At 38.1% G+C, this 20,000-nt stretch overlaps 1 protein-coding gene across 1 annotated transcript in view; it reads left to right on the top strand.

Moving 5' to 3' along the window:
• Positions 1 to 20,000, top strand: part of LOC115209486 (cytochrome P450 2U1-like) — an 86,263-nt gene that overhangs the window by 872 nt on the left and 65,391 nt on the right. The window lies entirely within an intron of this gene.

Below are 20,000 nucleotides of genomic sequence, written 5' to 3'. Positions count from 1 at the left end.
GTTTATTGTCCTCCTTGCTATTGTTATTATTGATGCTAATTTAACCGCTCTTTCTGTTGTTGCTGTTGCAAATGTTGTTGTTGTTGTTGTTGTTGTTGTTGTTATTGTTATTGCTGTTGTTGATGTTGCTGTTGTTGTTGTTGTGTTTGTTGATAATATTGCTCTTGCTGCTTCTGCGCGTGCTTTCTATTTTTTCTTTTACTTTGTTGTCGCCAGTTCCATATTGTGTTCTTATCGTTTTTATTATCGTTGATGTCATTATTGTATAATGCAGCTGTCGTTTTGGATAACATATCTTCTTATAGCTAATTTCAGTCCTTGTACCCACTAAAGAAATCATCATCATCATCATCATCATCCTCATCATCATTATCATCATCCTCTTCGTCGTCGTGTTGTGTTGTTGTTGTTGTTGTTGTTGTTATTATTATTATTATTATTATTATTATTATTATTATTATTATTATTAAGTCAGTGAGCTGGCAGTATTGTTAGCACGCTTAGCGGTATTTCGTCTGCCGCTACGTTCTGAGTTCAAATTCCGCCGAGGTCGACTTTGCCTTTCATCCTTTCGGGGTCGATTAAATAAGTGCCAGTTACGCACTGGGGTCGATGTAATCGATTTAATCCCTTTGTCTGTCCTTGTTTGTCCTCTCTGTGTTTAGCCCCTTGTGGGTAGTAAAGAAATAGGTATTTCGCCCGTCGCTACATTCTGAGTTCAAAATCCGCCGAGGTCGATTTTGCCTTTCACCCTTTCGGGTCGATAAATTAGGTGTCTGCGGAAAACTGGGGTCGATGTAATCGACTTATCCCCTCCCACCAAAATTGCTACCTTTGTGGCAAAATTTGAAGCCATTATTATAAGACGGTGAGCTGGAAGAATCGTTTGCTCGCTGGACAAATTGCCTTAGCAGTATTTCCTCTGTTGTTACATTTTGGTCCAAATTCCGCCGAGGTGGACTTTGCCTTTCAGCGTTTCGGAGTCGATAGATTAAGTACCAGTGAAACATTATGTTGGATGTAATCGATTAGTCCACTTTCCCCAAATTTCAGGCCTTTTGCCTTTAGTAGGAAGGATTATTATTATTATTATTATTAATTATTATTATTATTATTATTATTATTATTATTATTATCAATAATATTAATACGCTATCTTTTTGTTTTTGTACGTACCTGTTGTACGTACCTTGTTGAGTGAAAGAGAAAGTGAATGGTGACAGTGTTCTTTTTGTGTTTTAAATGTTTCAGAGAGGACGTCAGGGAGAAAGAGCGAGAGAAAGTGAGAGAGAAAGAGAAAGTGACAGTGAGTGGTGACGGCGTTCGTTTTGTGTTTTTAAATGTTTATCACATCGCAAGAGAAGTAGATATATTGATACATTTATACATGGTTAAATCAAAAGAGGAAGAGAAGAGGGACACAAAGAAGGGAAAGTGAAAGAGAGAAAGTGAGAGAGAGAGAGAGACAGTAGATACATAAATCCAAAGAAAATTTCATACATAGATACATATACACAGCAAATATTGGATGACAATTTCACTTTTCATTACCACACGTGGATAAAATTAACTCACAAATGGCTGAGTACTCCACAGACATGTATAACATTAATGTAGTTCTCGGAGAGATTCAGTCTCACACAGAATATGACGAGGCCGGTCATGTAATTACAGCTAAAACTCGAGACATATGTATATGAATGTATTTGTGTGTGTGTATAGTTTAGGTTAGTTAAAACATGTTTGCAATAATAAATGTCGCGTGGTGGAAATAAACGCAATTACTAAATTTTCATTCATAAATCCATTTATTATTTCGTTATTTTGCATTTCAATTTATACATTAAGGTTCTTTGAATATGTACGATGTATTTTAAGGTTAAATAGTAATTCCGTTTATGTTGTTGTAACTGAGATATTTTGGTTGGATGTTATAGTTATTGCTTTTACATTACTTTCTATATTCTGTAACTGTCACAATATACTTTTCTAGGCCTGATTTTTTTGTGGGGAGGGGGCCAGTAGATTAGATCAACCTAGTACACAACTGATACTTAATTTATAGACCCCGAAAGGACGAAAGGCAAAGTCGATCTCGGCAGAATTTGAACTCAGAACATAAAGAAAGACGGTCATAATATACAAACATTTCTCATGGCACCAGTACACTGTTTACAGATGCTTACATTTTTTGTTGTCCGTGAATTTTTCACGGGTCCAGCTAGTTATTATCATTATCATTATTATTACTATTATTATTATTGTTATTATTATCATTATTGTTGTTGTTGTTGTTGTTGTTATTATTATTGTTATTATTGTTATTATTATTATTGTTATTATTATTATTACTATTATTATTATTATTATTATTATTATTATTATTAAGGCAGCGAGCTGGCAGAAACGTTAGCACGCCAGGCAAAATGCTTAGCAGCATTTCACCCATCCTTTCATTCTGAGTTCAAATTCTGCCGAGGTCGACTTTGCCTTTCATCCTTTTGGGGCCGATTCTATTTATTCATTATTTATTTCTCTGCTTTCTATTATATATCCTCTGTTATATCCTTTAATATGGTAGTATCCCCATTTGATTGATATTAACCCCACATGTTTTTTGTAATTTTTTTTGTACTGTAACTCGTCCTTCGATATTGTCCTCCATGTCTTGAGCCCTTGTGGCCAATAAAAGAAATTATTATTGTTGTTGTTGCTGCTGCTGTTGTTAAGGAAGTAAGCTGGTAGCGTCGTTTAGCACATTGAACAAAACGCTTCGTGGCATTTTTTTCCAGCTTTTCACGTTCCGAGTTCAAATGACACCACAGTCAACTATACCATTCATACTTTCGAGGTAGATAAAATATACTACCAGACAAGTACGGGACACGATGTAATGAACTTGCTCCTTCACCTTAGAATTGCTGGCTTTGTAACAAAAATATAAAGAATTATTTTTAAAAAATTAATGGTGACAGAAGCATTACTAACACCAAAGGGTAATATTTATCTTCCTCTTAAAATGGATGTTGGGGTTTTGTGGTGCATATAAGCATTCTCGTTTACAGGTGGAAAGTTGATAAAATCCTTAGCGCGTCGGACAAATTGCTTAATGGCGTTTCTTCCTGCTTTATGTTCTGATTTGAAATACCGTCGACTTAGTCTTTTATTCATTCGGAGTTGTTGAAATAAATACAAGTGGGGGCGGCGTCAATGTGCCCTCTCCATACGTAAAATTACTGGCTTTATGCCACAATAAGAAGGAATTATTATTATTATTATTATTATTACCATTATCATTATTATTTATTATTATTATTATTATTATTATTATTATTATTATTATTATTAAATGTTTGACTTTTGCTTTGTATTTGTAAAAGTTGACTCCAAATCTCACCCACGGACCTCAAGAGATAACAAGTTAGAAGTTCATGCTGGTGTTATGCTTGGTTTTACACATAGTATTGCTTCAGAGAATGTTTAAGAAAACATAAGGAAATTATAAGTTTATTTTAAAATTTGAGATTTCACAATATTTTGAATTTCTGCCGTTTTGGGGTTTCCTGGTATCTGAACTATGTAGGAATCAGCCCCTTTTGCTATCATTCCTAGGGCGGCTATGACAAAAGGTATTGCTTTAGTCTTCAGGTTTCACATTTTGCCAATTTCTATTTCAAGATCTTTATACTTGCTGAGTTTTTTGGTAGGTCTTGACAGATATATTTATGTCGATTATGTTTATTATTATTATTATTATTATTATTCTATGTTTGACTTTTGCTTTATATTTGGTACAAGTTGGCTCCAAGTCTCACCAGAGACCTCAAGAGACAACAGGGTTGGAAGTTCATGTTGTTGTTATGCCTAGTGTGCCATATATTTGGGGGGGTGGGGATGTTTTACTAATGAATGTCTAAAAAAAAAGAAGTTTTTTTTTTTTTTTTGTTTTTTTTTTTTAAACCGAAAATTATGGTTGTTTTAAACCTTGAGGTTACATAGAGAGTATTTTGCGTAGGATATGAGCAGTTCCCATGAGCACTATCTTTTGAACTTCTGCCATTTTTGGGTTTCCTGGTATCTGAGTTAGGTAGCTATCAGCCCCTTTTGCTATCATTCCCATGGCACCTATGACAACAGGTATTGTTTTAGTCTTCAGCTTCCACATTTTGCTGATTCTATTTCAAGATCTTTTATTTGCTCAGTTTTTGGTAGGTCCTGACAGATACGTTTATATCGATTGGGACAGTCATATCAATGAGGAGGCATGTTCTTTGTTTGAAGTCTTTCAATATGATGTCTGGCCTATTTGCATCTATCTCCTTGTCAGTTTGAATGGTGAAGTTCCAGAGGAGTGAGATGTGGTCATTTTCAAGCACTGGGGGTGGTTTGTGTCCCACCAGTTTTTTTCATGGGGCAAATCCAGGTTTTTACAGATTACCGCAGTGAATATATTGTGCAGCTCTATCGTGCCTGTTGAGATACTCTGTAGGCGCTAGAAGACTGCACTTGGAGACCACATGGTCAATGGTTTCATTTTGTTGCTTGCATACACGACACGTTGGACTGCTTCTGATCTTTAATATGTTGGCCTGGTAGTTTCTTGTTGGTAGGCATTGATCTTGAGCTGCTATGATAAACCCCTCTGTTTCAGATTTTAAGCCAGAGGCCATTAGCCATTGATGGGTCAGGGCTTTGTCGATATCTGCATTATTCGCTCTCTTTGGGTATTTGCCATAGAGAGGTTTTTCTTGCCATTTATTATTCAGAATATCTAAGGCCGCAGTTTTGGCACGGGTTTTCATGCGCCTAGCTTTTTCTGTGCTTGTTTCTTGTATGTCTATCTCTAATTCCGAAATTGGTTGTATTCGGAATTCACTTAGATATTCCTTTGCCTGTTTTGTGACTGAGTATGATGCTTTCTTGTTTTCATGTTTTGAGACAAGTTTTAACATCCAGTCCTCAGAGTTTTTCAGGTAGGTGTCTAGTCTAGCCAATTGTAGCAATCTTCATTGTTATTGCCAGTTGCAAAAGACCACGCCCTCCCTCTTTTCTTGGCAGATAGAGTCGTTCTGTATCTGCCTTAGGGTGGTGCATTCTATGCATTGTCAACAGTTTCCTTATTTTTCTGTCGAGCTGACATATTTCAGTAATTGACCAGTTAACAATATTGAAACTGTAAGTCACGACTGGTATAGCTAATGCATTGATTGCTTCGATCCTGTTTCTTGCATTCAGCTCTGTCTTGAGTATTGCTCTTACTCTTCGATAGCATTCTCTCCTGATCCTTTCCTTCATCTCTGAATGCCTTATTCCGTTCCCTTCAATTACCCCTAGGTACTTGTAGCTCTCCGCTGGGTCTAGTTCTTTTATGACATTCGTGTTGTCAGGTAACGTTTAGATGTTTCTGTCATTTTTCCTTTGATAAAGGTAGCCTTTGCACATTTATCGAGGCCGAATTGCATTCTGATGTCGTCACTGAATTGTTTGACTATCGCTAGTAAGCCCTTGAGTTGTTGACATTTTTTGCAAAAAGCTTTAAATCATCCATGTAAACGAGATGATTTATATTTTTATCAAACATTTTATACCCGTACTCGCGCGTCATTGAGCAGCTTTGAGAGAGGTATTAAGGATAAACAAAAGAGGAGTGGTGACAGTGAGTCACCCTGGAAAATGCCACACGAAATTTTTACATCACCAGCATTTAGGGATTCACTGTCACTGTTCAGAGTTAGTGTGGTTCTCCATGATCTCATACTTACAGTCAAGAAGTTTCGCAGAGTTGGTGCTATCTTATACATTTCAAGGCATTTCCTAATCCAGCTATGTGGTAGGCTATCAAAAGCCTTTTTATAGTCTATCCAGGCTATTGATAAGTTTTTGTGTCGTTTGTGACAATCTTCTAGATCATCTTATTGATGAGTAGTTTGTCTTTACAGCCGTAGGATCCACGTTTACATCCTTTCTGTTCATTAGGGAATATGCTGCTGTCTGTTAAAAAACTATAGGTATATTCCGTCAGGACAGATGTTAGTGTTTTGTACATAGTTGTTAAGCAGGTTATGGGTCTATAGTTTTTTGGTTCATTTGTTTCTTCACTTTTTGGAAGCAGGAATGTTAACCCATTACTAGCCAAGGAGGCATCCTACTAGGGTGTTGCAAAACCTCATTGTACAGTTCTGTTAGCAGTTCATGGCTCTCTGGGAAGGCTTCAGCCAGAAGTTAGGAATTTTATCCTTTCCTGGAAACTTCCATTTGCTTGACCTCCTGAGAGCAGATCTTATATCTTCTACCTTGACACCCTCCCACTTTTGCTCTTCTAAGGAGTCCAGTTCTGTAGATATTCTGTCAATCCAGGGGGCCTTTCTTCGTTGTGTTTTTTCTTCTGCCCAGATTTTATTCCAAAATCTCTGCACTTCTTCTTTTGATGGTACAGACCCTGCAGTAAACGCTGTTTTTCCTATCTTCCTGTAAAAATTCTTGGTGTTATTTTTGAACATGTTGTTGTCCTTGAAAAATCTAACACGCTTTTCATACCTCGCTATGCGGGCAGCTTTGGCAGATACCTTTTGTTTGATGGTTTCTATGGTGGCAAATATCAAGTATAGTTTTCATATTGTATTTTTTCAGTAATTTTTGGGTTTTTGTAGGTTTGGTAGTCTTGTGAGCCTTAAGTTTTTCAAATATTCAATGTCAGATCTAAATACTTTAATTTGTTGTTGCAGACGCTCTTGCCAAGAAGGCTTTTTGTGGGACTGTTGCCGTTTTCTAATTATTATTATTATTATTATTATTATTATTATTATTATTATTATTATTATTATTATTTTAAAATAAAATATGGTCCGTTGTCTTCTGCTGAACCGGGGTCATCCCTTGACTCTAGGGTCACAGCAGGTCCTCATCTCATGGAGAGTACACGGTGTAAAATGTGTGCGGAACCTAAAGTGCGCAACACTATTTTCTGAAGTTCTCCCACGTTAACATTGCAATGGAGTTTGTTGAGCTGCTTATCACGGCCCTTTTTAATTAACTCTAACGCTCCAATCACCACTGGCGCTGTGCTGCCTTTCCTTCCCCACATCTTGGTCACTTCTATTTCTAGGTCTTTGTACTTAAGTAACATTTCAACTTCTTTAATGGATACATTTCTCTCTGATGGTACTGTCACATCTATCATTAAGCATTTCTTATTCTTCCCATCTTTGATGATTATGTCCGACCTGTTTTCCTTAATTTCTTTATCGGTGTTGATCGGCATGTCCCAGAGTACTGCTACATCATCCTTCCCGGTCACAGTTTCAGGTTTATGCTTCTACCATCTTTCTGAAGTTGGTAGCCGGTAATCTTTACATATCCTCCAATGGATATATTGCGCTACTCTATCGTACCTATGAATATATTCGTTTTTTTTTTGCAAGCGCTGTGCATCCAGTTAAGATGTGTTTCACTGTTTCATCCTGCTCGTGACACATTCTGCATTTCGGGTCAGTGCCATCGTTCATTATTTTGTTGTGGTAAGCTCTGGTTGCCAAGCTTTGATCTTGTGCTGCTATGATAAACCTTCAGTTTCAGCCTTCAGTCCTGAGCTCTTCATCCATAGGTGAATGTCTCGTTTTTCTATGTCTGGTTTGTTCACTCTACTTGGGTATCGGCCATGCATCGGTTTTTCTAGCCATTCTCCTTTTGGAGAAATGTGGTTTGTCCCGAGTTTTTTGTTGTCTTAGTGTTTGTATTGTGTGGCGTATGTAATATGAGTTATGTTATGTTGGGCATTCGACCTGTTGAACACATGTTTTGAGGGTTATTTCATTGGATATTTACTGTATAGAGTGTGTTTGTTGATTGTTTTATTTGTTTTGCTCTACTGAATTGATATCTTACGTAGAATGTGGGCTACTACTACTACTACTACTACTACTACTACTACTACTACTACTACTACTACTACTACTACTACTACTACTATGGTTATTATTAAGGTGGTGTGCCGGCAGAATCGTTAGCCAGCTAGACGAAATGCTTAGCGGCATTTCGTCTGTCATTACGTTCGGAGTTCAACTTCCGCCAAGGTGGACTTTGCCTTTCATCGTTTCGGGGTCGTTAAACCAATGAAACATTGGGGTCGATGTAATCGACTAGTCTTCTCCTCTCAAAACTTGCTGAGTTTTTGATAGGTCTTGACAGATACATTTATGTCGATTATGTTTATTATTATTATTATTATTATTAATATTATTATTATTATTATTATTATTATTATTATTGAGGTGGCGAGGTGGGAGAAACGGTAGCACGCCGGGCGAAATGCTTAGCTGTATTTCGTCTGACGTTACGTTCTGAGTTCAAATTCCTCCGAGGTCGACTTTGCATTTCATCCTTTCGGGGTCGATAAATTAAGCACCCGTTACGCACTGGGGTCGATGTAATCGACTTAATCCGTTTTTCTGTCCTCTGTGTTTAGTCCCTTGTGGGTAGTAAAGAAATAGGTATAAGCTCAAATAATAATAATATTTGGTTTTGCGCAAGAAAATTATTTTTGTTTTAAAATTTGAGATAACATAGATAGTATTTTACGTAGGAAACGGACAGTTCCCATGAGCACTATCTTTTGTATATCTACCATTTTGGGGTTTCCTGGTATCTGAGCTAGGTAGGAAGCAGCCCCTTTTGCTATCATTCCTAGGGCACCTATGAAAATAGGTACTGTTTTAGTCTTGAGGTTCCACATTTTGCTAATTTCTATTTCAGGATCTTTATACTTGCTCAGCTTTTGGTAGGTCTTGACAGATACGTTTATATCGATTGGGATAGTCATATCAATGAGGAGACATGATTTTTGTCTGAAGTCTTTCAATATGATGGCTTGCCTATTTGCATCTATCTTTCTGTCAGTTTGAATGGTGAAGTTCCAGAGGAGTGAAATGTGATCATTTTCAAGCACTGGGGGTGGCTTGCGTTCCCACTAGTTTTTATCATGGGACAAGTCCAGGTTTTTGCAAATTACCTAGTGAATATATTGTGCAGCTCTATCATGCCTGTTAAGATATTCTGTAGGCGCAAGAAAACTGCACACGGAAACATGATCGATGGTCTCATTTTGATTTTTGACATATACGGCATATTGGGGAGCTGCCGTTCTTTAATATGTTGGCCTGGTAATTCCTTGTAGGTAGGCATTGATCTTGGGCTGCTATGAAAAACCCTTCTGATTTTAAGCCAGACGCCATTAGCCATTGATGGGTAAGGTCTTTGTCAACATCGGCATTATTCGCTCTCATTGGGTATTTGCCATTGAGAGGTTCTTCTTCTTCTTCTTCTTCTTCTTCTTCTTCTTCTTCTTCTTCTTCTTCTTCTTCTTCTTCTTCTTCTTCTTCTTCTTCTTCTTCTTCTTCTGCTTCTTCTTCTTCTTCTTCTCTTCTTCTTCTTCTTCTTCTCTCTTCTTCTTCTTCTTCTTCTTCTTCTTCTTCTTCTTCTTCTTCTTATTATTATTATTATATTATTATTATATTATTATTATTATTATTATTATTATTATTATTATTCAGCAGTCTTATATCTATCATGTGTTTTCTCTGCACTAGAGAGCGTAGCTCTGTGTGCCTTGAGTATGTACTGTGGTTTGTTATAGTGCTCTTATTTTCACACTATTGAAAGTGCTTAGGTAGGATGTGCGTGGTGCCTAACAGCATTATTTTCTGTATGTTATATGCATTCGTAAGTCTTTGTGCGTGAGTTATGTATTTGACTGACGCACAACAGATTAAACTGTTGGAAAAGAAAAGTTCTTAGCATCGGGCTACAGTATGGTTAAATCCTAGCTTTCTCCATAACTCCCAGTGGATTATTCTCCCTAATTGGTTATGTCTTTTCTTGCATTCTTTCTGTGCCAGCAGAAAGAACCTACATTGGGAACCTACCTGGTTTTTGTCTATCTTGGCTTTTATCCAATTAGTCCTCAATCAGCTGTGCTATTATTATTTTTCCTTTAGTTTCTTCTTCGGTGTAAACTGTTGTTTTGCTTTTTTAGTGCTTAGTCTTTTTTTTTTCCAATTCCCTTGTGATTCATTCCACTTCCAATTCAGCCATCCACTTTTTTCTCCAAATGGCATTAGCTTGGTCTACTAGTTTCTGCTTAGCCACTTTAAACAAACCCTTCGCTACCCCAAATGTTATCATCTGTTTTCTATAACCACTTCTTTTAGGCTCACTTTCACTTTCTGCATCTTTATACTATTTTTTTTACTGGTCGAATTCCTTCCCCTTACCCTCTTATATCCTGAAGCTGTCCTAGGAAAACAGCTGTGGTCAGTCTCCATCTGTACTGAGTCACTTAAATAAAAAAAAACGATGTTGACTTTGCCTTTCACCTTTTCGGGGTTGACAAAATAAGTACCAGTTGAACATTGGGGTCGATGTAATCAACTCGCCCCTCCCCAACATTCCTGTCCTTGTGGAAAAATTTGAAACATATTATTATTATTACTTTTTTTCTTCTTTCAAATTTTCTTCTATTTCTTGCCGAGTGTCTTCCCGACTCCTAGGGCAAAGAAACTCATAGTGCATATTGGTAGGCCATTAAACCAAACTCAGTAGTTCGTTCATTTTTTTTTTTTTTTTTTTTTTAAGTTAAATTAAAATACATGAGCAGCAACAGTTCTCACATCGACAATGCTCTTCTTAATACGTGTGATGTACCAGTTAAGACAATCTTTTGCACTTCTTGCAGGGATGGTAAGCCAGGGATCATTCTCATATAATTTTCGGTTCCCTTCTTGATCATTCCTAGTGCTCCTACGATCACTGGTATTGTAACCGCCTTGAGATGCCACATTTTCTCAATTTCAATGAGTAGGTCTTTATATTTTCTGAGCTTGTCAAACTCTTTCGCTGAGATATTATGATCACAGGGGATGCTCATGTCGATCAATAAGCAAACTTTATTGTTTTGGTCTTTCACAACAATATCTGGTTTATTGGCCTTGATGGTTCGGTCTGTATGTACTGGAAAGTCCCACAGAATGGTTACATTTTCTCCTTCAGTTACAGCCTCAGGGTGGTGATTATACCACTTGTCGGCAGTTTTTATATTGTAATGCCGACTTATTAGCCAGTAGAGATATTGGCCAACTCTGTCATGTCTTAATTTATACTCCACTGGTGCTAAGACTTTACATCCAGAGATTAGGTGGTCCACTGTTTCAATCATGTCGTTGCAGAATCGGCATTTTGGGTCTGCTCCATTTTTCATCACATTGGCCTGGTAGTCCGGGTTAATAGGCTTTGGTCTTGAGCAGCCAGGATGAAACCTTCGCTCTCTGCTTTTAGCCCTGAGCTCCGCAGCCACTGATGGTTTTGCTTCTGGTCAACATCAGCTTGTTTGCTGCGGGTCACATATTTGCCGTGCAGAGGTTTCTCCTCCCACCTATCAGCCAATTGCTCGTGCGCTTTTTTCATTGCCATCATTTTCACCTTCTTTGCAACAATAGTTGCCGTACTTCCCTCGGGTTGTTCAGTTTGGGTATCCTGCACGAGATCAATAGCAAATTTTTTGCTTTCCTTGATGATAGAATGAAGCTTCTTTCGTCTCTCGTGATTTTCCACGAGCTTTAGCATCCAGTCATTCGATATTTCGAGATATTTGGCCAGTCCAATTGTGGTTGTTTTGTAAGCTAGTTCAAATTGGATCAGGCCTCGACCTCCTTGGGCTCTGAGAAGGTAAAGGCGATCTACGTCTGCCTTTGGGTGGTGCATCCTATTACAACTCAGCAGCTTGCGTATTTTTCTATCTATATTCTTTACTTCACTCATATTCCAGTTCAACACATTGTAGCTATAAGTAACAACTGGAACCGCTAAGGAATTTATAGCTAGCACCTTGTTACGTGCATTTAGTTCAGATTTCAGGACTGCACGAACTCTCCTATAACATTCCTTCCTGATCTTCTCTTTCATGCTTGCATGCTGAATACCAGAGCCTTCATTTATCCCTAAATATTTGTATGTTTGTTCTTGCTCAAGCTCTCTTATGACTTTGTCAACATCTAACACGACTGAATTTGTGGTCTTCACTTTCCCTTCTGGAAAGTGGCCTTGGCACACTTCTCAAGTCCAAACTCCATCCCGATGTCATCGCTGAATGCTTTCACGGTGCGCAATAGGCATTCAAGTTCATTATTGTCTTTACCATAAAGTTTTAAGTCATCCATATAAAATAGATGGCTTATTTTTTATTGGCAATTTTATACCCATACCCTGTTCTGTTTAATTCACTGTAAGGGGATTAGGGTTATAGGGATATGATATAATATGAAAGGTGAAAGTGAGTCACCTTGAAAAATTCCACAGTTGATGTTATATTTTCTGAAGCAAGTACTCCATTAGAGTGGTATAATTGGAGATTCGTATTCCACAACGACTATTGTGCTTCAGGAAGTTTGAAATCACAGGGGAAATTTTGAAGATGTCCAGCGATCTCGAGATCCATGATGCGGTATACTGTCGAAGGCCTTTTTATAGTCAATCCATGCGGTGCTGAGATTTCTGCGCTTGTTGTGACAGTTCTCAAGGATCATACGATTGATTAGCAGTTGATCTTTGCATCCGTAAGAGCCTCGGCGGCACCCTTTTTGTTCAATAGGGAAAATATCGTTTCTCCATGAATGCATATGTTTTCTCCGCCAGGATAGATGTTAGGATTTTATACGTGGTGGATAGACAGGTTATAGGCCGATAGTTTTTTGGAAGGTTGGTTTCGTTATTCTTTGGGAGTAGGTAAGTAATGCCACTTGCTAACCATTCAGGTGTTTTCTTTGGGTCTCTCATAATTCCATTGAGCTCTGAACTAGCTTACCGTGTGCGCACGGGAGCGATGCGAGCCAGAAATTCGGCACCCTATCTTTACCGGGGGATTTCCAATTATGGGCCTTCGTGAGTGCCTTTCTTAGGTCTGCTATTGTGATGTCTTCCCATGCTTGTTGTTGTAAATTTTGGTAGGATCCTTCAGTTTGTATAATCCAGTCTGCATTTATGTTGTACGTCTTCTTGTCACTCCAAATCCTTTTCCAAAAGTTTTGAACTTCTTCCATGGAGGGGGGTCGTCTTTAACGGTTACTTTCTCCTTCCCTATTTCTCTGTAGAATTTTTTGGCATTGGATGTGAACAGCTTATTTTGCTTGTAAAACTTGTTTCTCTTCTCAAATCTTCGTATTCTTGGGCTTTTGCTTGGACTTTTTGTTTCAGCGTTTCTTTTATTGATATCAGTTCTTCTCTTGGTGAGGATCCAATTTTCTCTTCATCTTTCTTCCTGTTCTGGATCTTACATCATTTCCACATATTAGTTCATTTAATATTGATATTTCCCCTCTCATAAATTCAATCACTTTTTCAATTTTACTTCTCCAGGTTTGATTTCTTCCCAGGTTTTGTTTTCTTTGTTTTTTCGGGAGCATACAGCTGGTTTCAATTGCCCTAGCAGAAGCGTAAATAATTTCATTTAACTCAGTAAAATCAGGTTTTAATTCTCGTATTATTTCATTTGCTACATAGTTGCCAATTTGGATTTGTTTTTTATTTTGGTTTGTATTTGAGAGTTTATGAAGCGGTTCTGTATCATTCATACCTGTATGTCTTACAACTTCAAGCGTATTCAGGATTTTCTGCCTCATTTCTGCCATAGACTCTCTGTGTTCTTCAGCAAATGCGAGATCTTCAGTTACTGTTGTTTTTCGTTTTCCTGGCTATCTTTAACTGGTACAATAGAATTTCTTGTATCTTCAGGCCTTTGCGTACTTTGGTCAGATGGCAGTCTTTCAATTAAGCCTCGTGGCGGGCTATACTGTTCATCTGATTCTTCATTTCCTTTGTGTCTTATATTATGTCATTTTCCGTTGCGTGCTTGATCGCGCTTATTTCACTGTCTGTGAGTCGTTATTTCTAAAGATATCCCTCTCACATTTGCTAATTTGTTCTCGTCCAAATAGGGCCTACTGTCTTGATTCCGTGTTCTCCATATACTGTAAGAGTTTGCGGTGTGTCTCTCTTGAGATGGCCTACCTAATGCATAGTAATAAGCGTATATTACTTCTTTATACTCTTCTCGGGTCCATTTGTTCCGCTTACATTTTTCTTTCTGTGGTGGTTGTGGTGGTGAACATGGAGGGCTCGAGTTGGGGGATTTCCCGTTCAAGTGACCATCCATGTCCGTATTCGGAGAAGAGTTTGTGCCAGTTGATGACTTTTCCATCCCAGGCTGGCTCTTCCCTGGGGGACGCGCTTCCAGATTAACCATAGGACAAGCGATTTGGTATACTGATTTAGTTTTCCTTTTAGTTTCCAAAAACACTTTGGTGCTACGATAATGTTATCATTTTTTAGCTTTGATTGGCTCGTGGGGAGACGGCCATCATTGCCGTTACAATTATAATCGTACCATTATAGCAGCCGTAGTCGGCTTATTATTGTTATTATCATCACCATTACCATCACTATCATCATTATCACCACCATTACCATCATCATTTTCAACATCACCATCACCATCACCACCATCATCATCAATGATATTGTTTTATGTGTAGTCACAGCAGTATCTTATTATTGTTATTTTTGTTTTTTTATCATTATCACCATCACAGTAGTGTCTGTCTGTCTCGTTGGCTGGCTTGGTGGTTGGCTGGCTGACTGTCTTCAACACTAGAGTTCTTGCCTGTCAAATAATACTTTCTTTGTGTTGGTTGAACTCTTTGAGTGTGTGTGTGTGTATTGATAGATAGATAGATTATCAGCACTATTACTATCATTATTATCATCATCACCATCAGTGATTTTTTTTTTTTTTCTCTTTTTTCTATCGGTCAAAAAAAAGTTCAGATGTTTACTACTATTAGGCTTAAGAAAAATTAAGGAAGGGCTGTTCTGTATTGTTTGTGAATAGAGAAGTTGTGTTCGACCAGAGAGAATCGTAGCATCATCATTTTTTTTTCCCACGTGCGTTTGTGTTATTGCAATAAAAAGTGTTTGTATATTTCCTGTAAGGTAATATTGTGGAGGTTGAAGTTGACTTTTCTAGAGATGTTTGTATGTCCAGTTAGAAGAACAGGTGTGTTTTTACAATAAAAAAGTATATGTTTACATTTATATTTGAATATTCAGGGAGGAAGCAAAGAAAAGTCAGATTTTCATAGAAAGTTTTAGGGTTTTGTAAGTCCACAAAAACAAAAAAAAACAAAAAAAGAAAAGCGTGATGTTTTTAGAGAGAAGAAAAAAAAAGGATGTTTACAGAGGCAATTGTGGGTATCAAAGTTTTTAAAGCTGGTCGAATGTATGATTGAAAACTGTAGATATGTAAATTTGTAAATTTTCTTAACTTATTTTGAAGGGCTGTTCTGTATTATTTGTGAATAGAGAAGCTGTGTTCGACCAGAGAGAATCTTAGCATCATTATTTTTTCCATGTGCGTTTGTGTTATTGCAATAAAAAGTGTTTGTATATTTCGTGCAAGGTAATATTGTGGAGGTTGAAGTTGACCCCTCTAGAGATGTTTGTATGTCCAGTTAGAAGAACAGGTGTGTTTTGCAATAAAGAGTATATGTTTACATTTATATTTGAATATTCTGGGAGGAAGCAAAGAAAAGTCAGATTTTCATAGAAAGTTTTAGGGTTTTGCAAGTCCACAAAAAGAAAAGCGTGATGTTTTTTTAGAGAGAAGAAAAAAAGGGTGCTTACAGAGGCAGTTGTGGGTATTAAAGTTTTTAAAGCCGATCGGATGTATGTTTGAAAGCTGCAGATATGTAAATTTGTAAATTTCTTAACCCACTTTGAAGAGAATTTCAAATACTCACGAGGTATTGTAGATGTTCCAGTCTTTGAGAGTTATTTTTCCCCGTTGCTAAACTGGCCCATATTAGTGTTTCTATGGCTTTCAGCCACCGAACTGTCAGAGCAGTGAGGAACACGTCCAGCCGCTGTCAAGGCTGGCGCTCTATCTTCTTCTTCTTCTTCTTCTTCTTCTTCTTCTTCTTCTTCTTCTTCTTCTTCTTATTATTATTATTATTATTATTATTAAGTAGTTTTATTTTTATAACGTGCTTTCACTTCACTACCGAGCGCAGCTATGTGTGCCTTGGGTATGTGCTCTGGTTTGCTGTGATGCTCTTATGGTCACTGTATTGAAAGGGTTTTGCGTAAGATGTGTGCAGTGCCCAGTAGTGCAATTTTCTGTATGTTATATATATATTTGTAAGTCCTGGTGTTTTTGTTATATATTCGTCTGAATATTTTTTATCATACCTGATGCGCCTACTATGATAGGAATTGTTTCGGTTTTTAGATTCCACATTCGATTTTATTATTATTATTATTATTATTATTATATTATTATTATTATTATTATTATTATCATTATTATTATTATTGTTGTTGTTGTTGTTATTATTATTAAGGCGGCGCACTGACAGAATCGTTAGCACGTCGGGCAAAATGCTTAGCAGCATTTCGTCCGTCTTGACGCTCTGAGTTTAAATTCCGCCGAGGTCGACTTTTGCTTTTCATCCTTTTGAGGTCGATAAATTAAGTAGTTGACCACTAGGGTCGATCTAAACGACTTACCCCTTCCCCGAACTTACTGGCCTTGTGCCAAAATTTGAAACCATTATTACCGTTGTTGTTGTTGTTTATCCTACCGATGTCTACTTTATCTTTGATCTTTTGGAAGTCGATAAAATGAGGTACCATTTGAGTACTGGATTCAATGTAATCGACTAGCATCCTCCCGCAAAATTTCAGGCATTGAGTCTATAGTAGTAAGGATTGTTAAGGCGGTGAGCTGGCAGAATTGTTAGCACGACGGGCAAAATATTTAACGTTATTTCGTCATTGTGAGTTCAAATTCTGCTGAGGTAGTCTTTGGCTTTCATCCTTCAGGGATCGATAAAATGAACAAGTTGAACACCGGAGTCGATGTAATAGAATAACCTCTCCCCTTAAATTTCAGATCTTGTGCCTATAGCAGAAAAACTTATCATTATCATTATTAAAGTTGTGAATTAGCAGGATTGTTAGAGAGTCAAGGAAAATGCCTTGCAGTATTTGTTCTGGCTGTTAGAGACCATTATTACTGTCGTTATTGTTGCTTATAATGAAGGCGGCGAGCTGGTAGAATCGTTAGCACTCCGGGTGAAATGCTTAGCGGTATTTTGCCCGTTGCTACGTTCTGAGTTCAAATTTCGGGGTCGACTTTGCCTTTATTCCTTTCGGGGTCGAAAAATTAAGGACCATTTGAGTACTGGACTCGATGTAACCGACTAATCTCCTCCCCGCCCCCTCCCAACATTTGAGACCTCGTGCTTCCAGTAGAAAGGATTGTTGCTTGCAATGATGTTATGGTTTAACCCTTGGTTTGCTCTGATCAAATATGAAAGGTGTTTCTGATATGTTTGTCTGTTGAAAACAATATTGCATTAGATTATATATTCTATACTTAGGGCGATAAAAAAAAATGTTTGACTGCTATTTCTAGCAGATCGAGGAAATATGAAGAAGTGCGCGTCGAATGCTTTTTCTTCTGTTTCAGTTGTTTTACTGTTTTACTGCTTCTGGTTTCGATCGTCAACGATTCTTTTGCCGTCAGCAGACAAACGATCAGTGATTTTCCAACCATGGCCATTTCATCTTTTTAAATGTGCATCCCTTATGTCTGCCTGTTGAAAGCTATATTGTATTAGATTATATATTCTATACTTAGGGCAATTATATATAATAAAAAAAGGTTTGGCTGCTATTTCTAGCAGATCGAGGAAATATGAGGAAGTGCGCGTCGGGTGCTTTTTCTTCTGTTTCAGCTGTTTAACTGCTGGTTTCAGTCGTCAACGATTACGTTGCAGTCAGCAGACAAACGATCAGTGATATTCCGACCATGGTCATTCCATCTTTTTAAATGAGATTGTGTTCTACGAGCTACATCATCTAATCCGTCATTCCTTGTCTTACAAACAGTTAGGTGTAATTTGAGGGAAATTTTAATGAGTTGCTATTTCTAGTAGTCCGAGAGTCCACGGAGAGGCGACTTTATTTGTTTGTCAGAGTAGTTGTGGTTTACGGCATCGTTAAGGCGTGCTTTTCTCTACCACCACCACCACCACCACCACCAAGGTCACCACCATTGCCATGGTCGCCACCAGCACTACCACAGGCACCACCACCACCATCACCACAGCCACCACCAGCATCAGCACCAGCACCAGCACCATCTCCACCACCCGCATTGCTACTACTACTACTACTACTACTACTACTACTACTACTCATTGTCAGCTTTCATGTTCGTCATCGTAATCACCTTAATCGCCATCATTATGGACGTCGTTGACTTCATCATCACCATCATAAATCACCAGTCATCGTCGTCTTCGTTGTCATCGTCATCACCGTTTTCCCTGCCGCCACTGTTACTCCCATTTCAATCACCGGCAGCAACAAGGTCGCCACCAGCAGCAGCAGCAGCAGCAGCAGCACTACCACCACCACCTCCACCGACATCTCAGCCACCACCAGCGCCACCACAGCCACAACCAGCACCACAACAGCCACCACAACCAGCACCACAACAGCCACCACAACCAGCACCACAACAGCCACCACAACCAGCACCACAACAGCCACCACCAATAGCACCACCACAGCCACCACCAGCTCCACCACTGCCACCACCAACACTACCACCACAACAACAACCACCACCACCACAGCCACCGCCACCCCAAGGCCACTACCACCACTTCAACCACTACCACCACCATCACTACTACTACCACTACCACTACTACTACTACTACTACTACTACTACTACTACTACTCATTGTCAACTTTCATCGTCGTCATCGTAATCCCCTTAATCGCAATCATTATGGATGTCGTTAACTTCATCATCACCATCATAAATCATCAGTCATCATCACCATCGTAAATCATCAATCACCGGCAGCAACAAGGTCACCACCGACACCACCGACACTACCACCACCATTACGACTACGAAAGACACTAACATCAACAAGAAGGCCACCACTGTCACCCATCATCCACATCCTCCTCCTCCTCGTCATCATCATCATCACCATCTTTACCATCGTCGTCGCCGTCGTTGTCGTCATCGTCATTGTTGTCATCATCGTCAACTTAAACATCAACAACAATGACAACTGTGGCGATAATGATAACTGAAACCTGCCTTAAACGCCTCCACATATTCTGGCTCTCAGGCATAGGGTACAGTTCTGTTAGTTTGCTTAAGATTAAGACCTTTGTACACATACTTATCTGGAAGTCTCACACACAAACGCTCGCACAGGCAAACACACCAAGCGCACAATCGTATGTCAATAGATGAATACATAAATATATACATGCACATATACACACAATCGCACAAACACACACACACAAAATATATAAATATATATATATATATATATATATATATATACATACATACATACACGTATATATGTGTGTGTATGTATAGACACGTATATTATATACACCCATCCATATACATATACGTATACATTTAATATGTGCATGTTTGCATATATATATATATATATATATATATATATATATGTATGTATATCTATGTGTGTGTGTGTGCTTGAATATATTACTGTATGTATGGATTTATGATATTGTGTGTATGTATAGGTGTGTGTTTCTGTCCTGTAAATTTAGTGTATTCTGTTGAATTACGCTTGTGTCACTGGCCTATTGTTAGCTCGGTTCGGCTGGTAGTAAGGCTTTTCATTCACTGCTTTTTCTTGTACCTTTAGCAGAGGTTAGCAATTAATGTAACACTTTACAATAATATTCATTCTTTCAGTTTCATTTTTCAACTCTTTTGTACTTACTTAACTTATTCATTTTCCCCTCTAACCCCAACTCCATTATTCACATGTGCGTATATCTATGTTTGTATGACTGTCTCCTTGTGCACGTGTGCGCTTGC

The sequence above is a fragment of the Octopus sinensis genome, linkage group LG3, assembly GCF_006345805.1.
Source record: "Octopus sinensis linkage group LG3, ASM634580v1, whole genome shotgun sequence".
NCBI classification, from domain to species: domain Eukaryota; kingdom Metazoa; phylum Mollusca; class Cephalopoda; order Octopoda; family Octopodidae; genus Octopus; species Octopus sinensis.
This window is presented reverse-complemented; position numbering and strand designations above follow the sequence as displayed.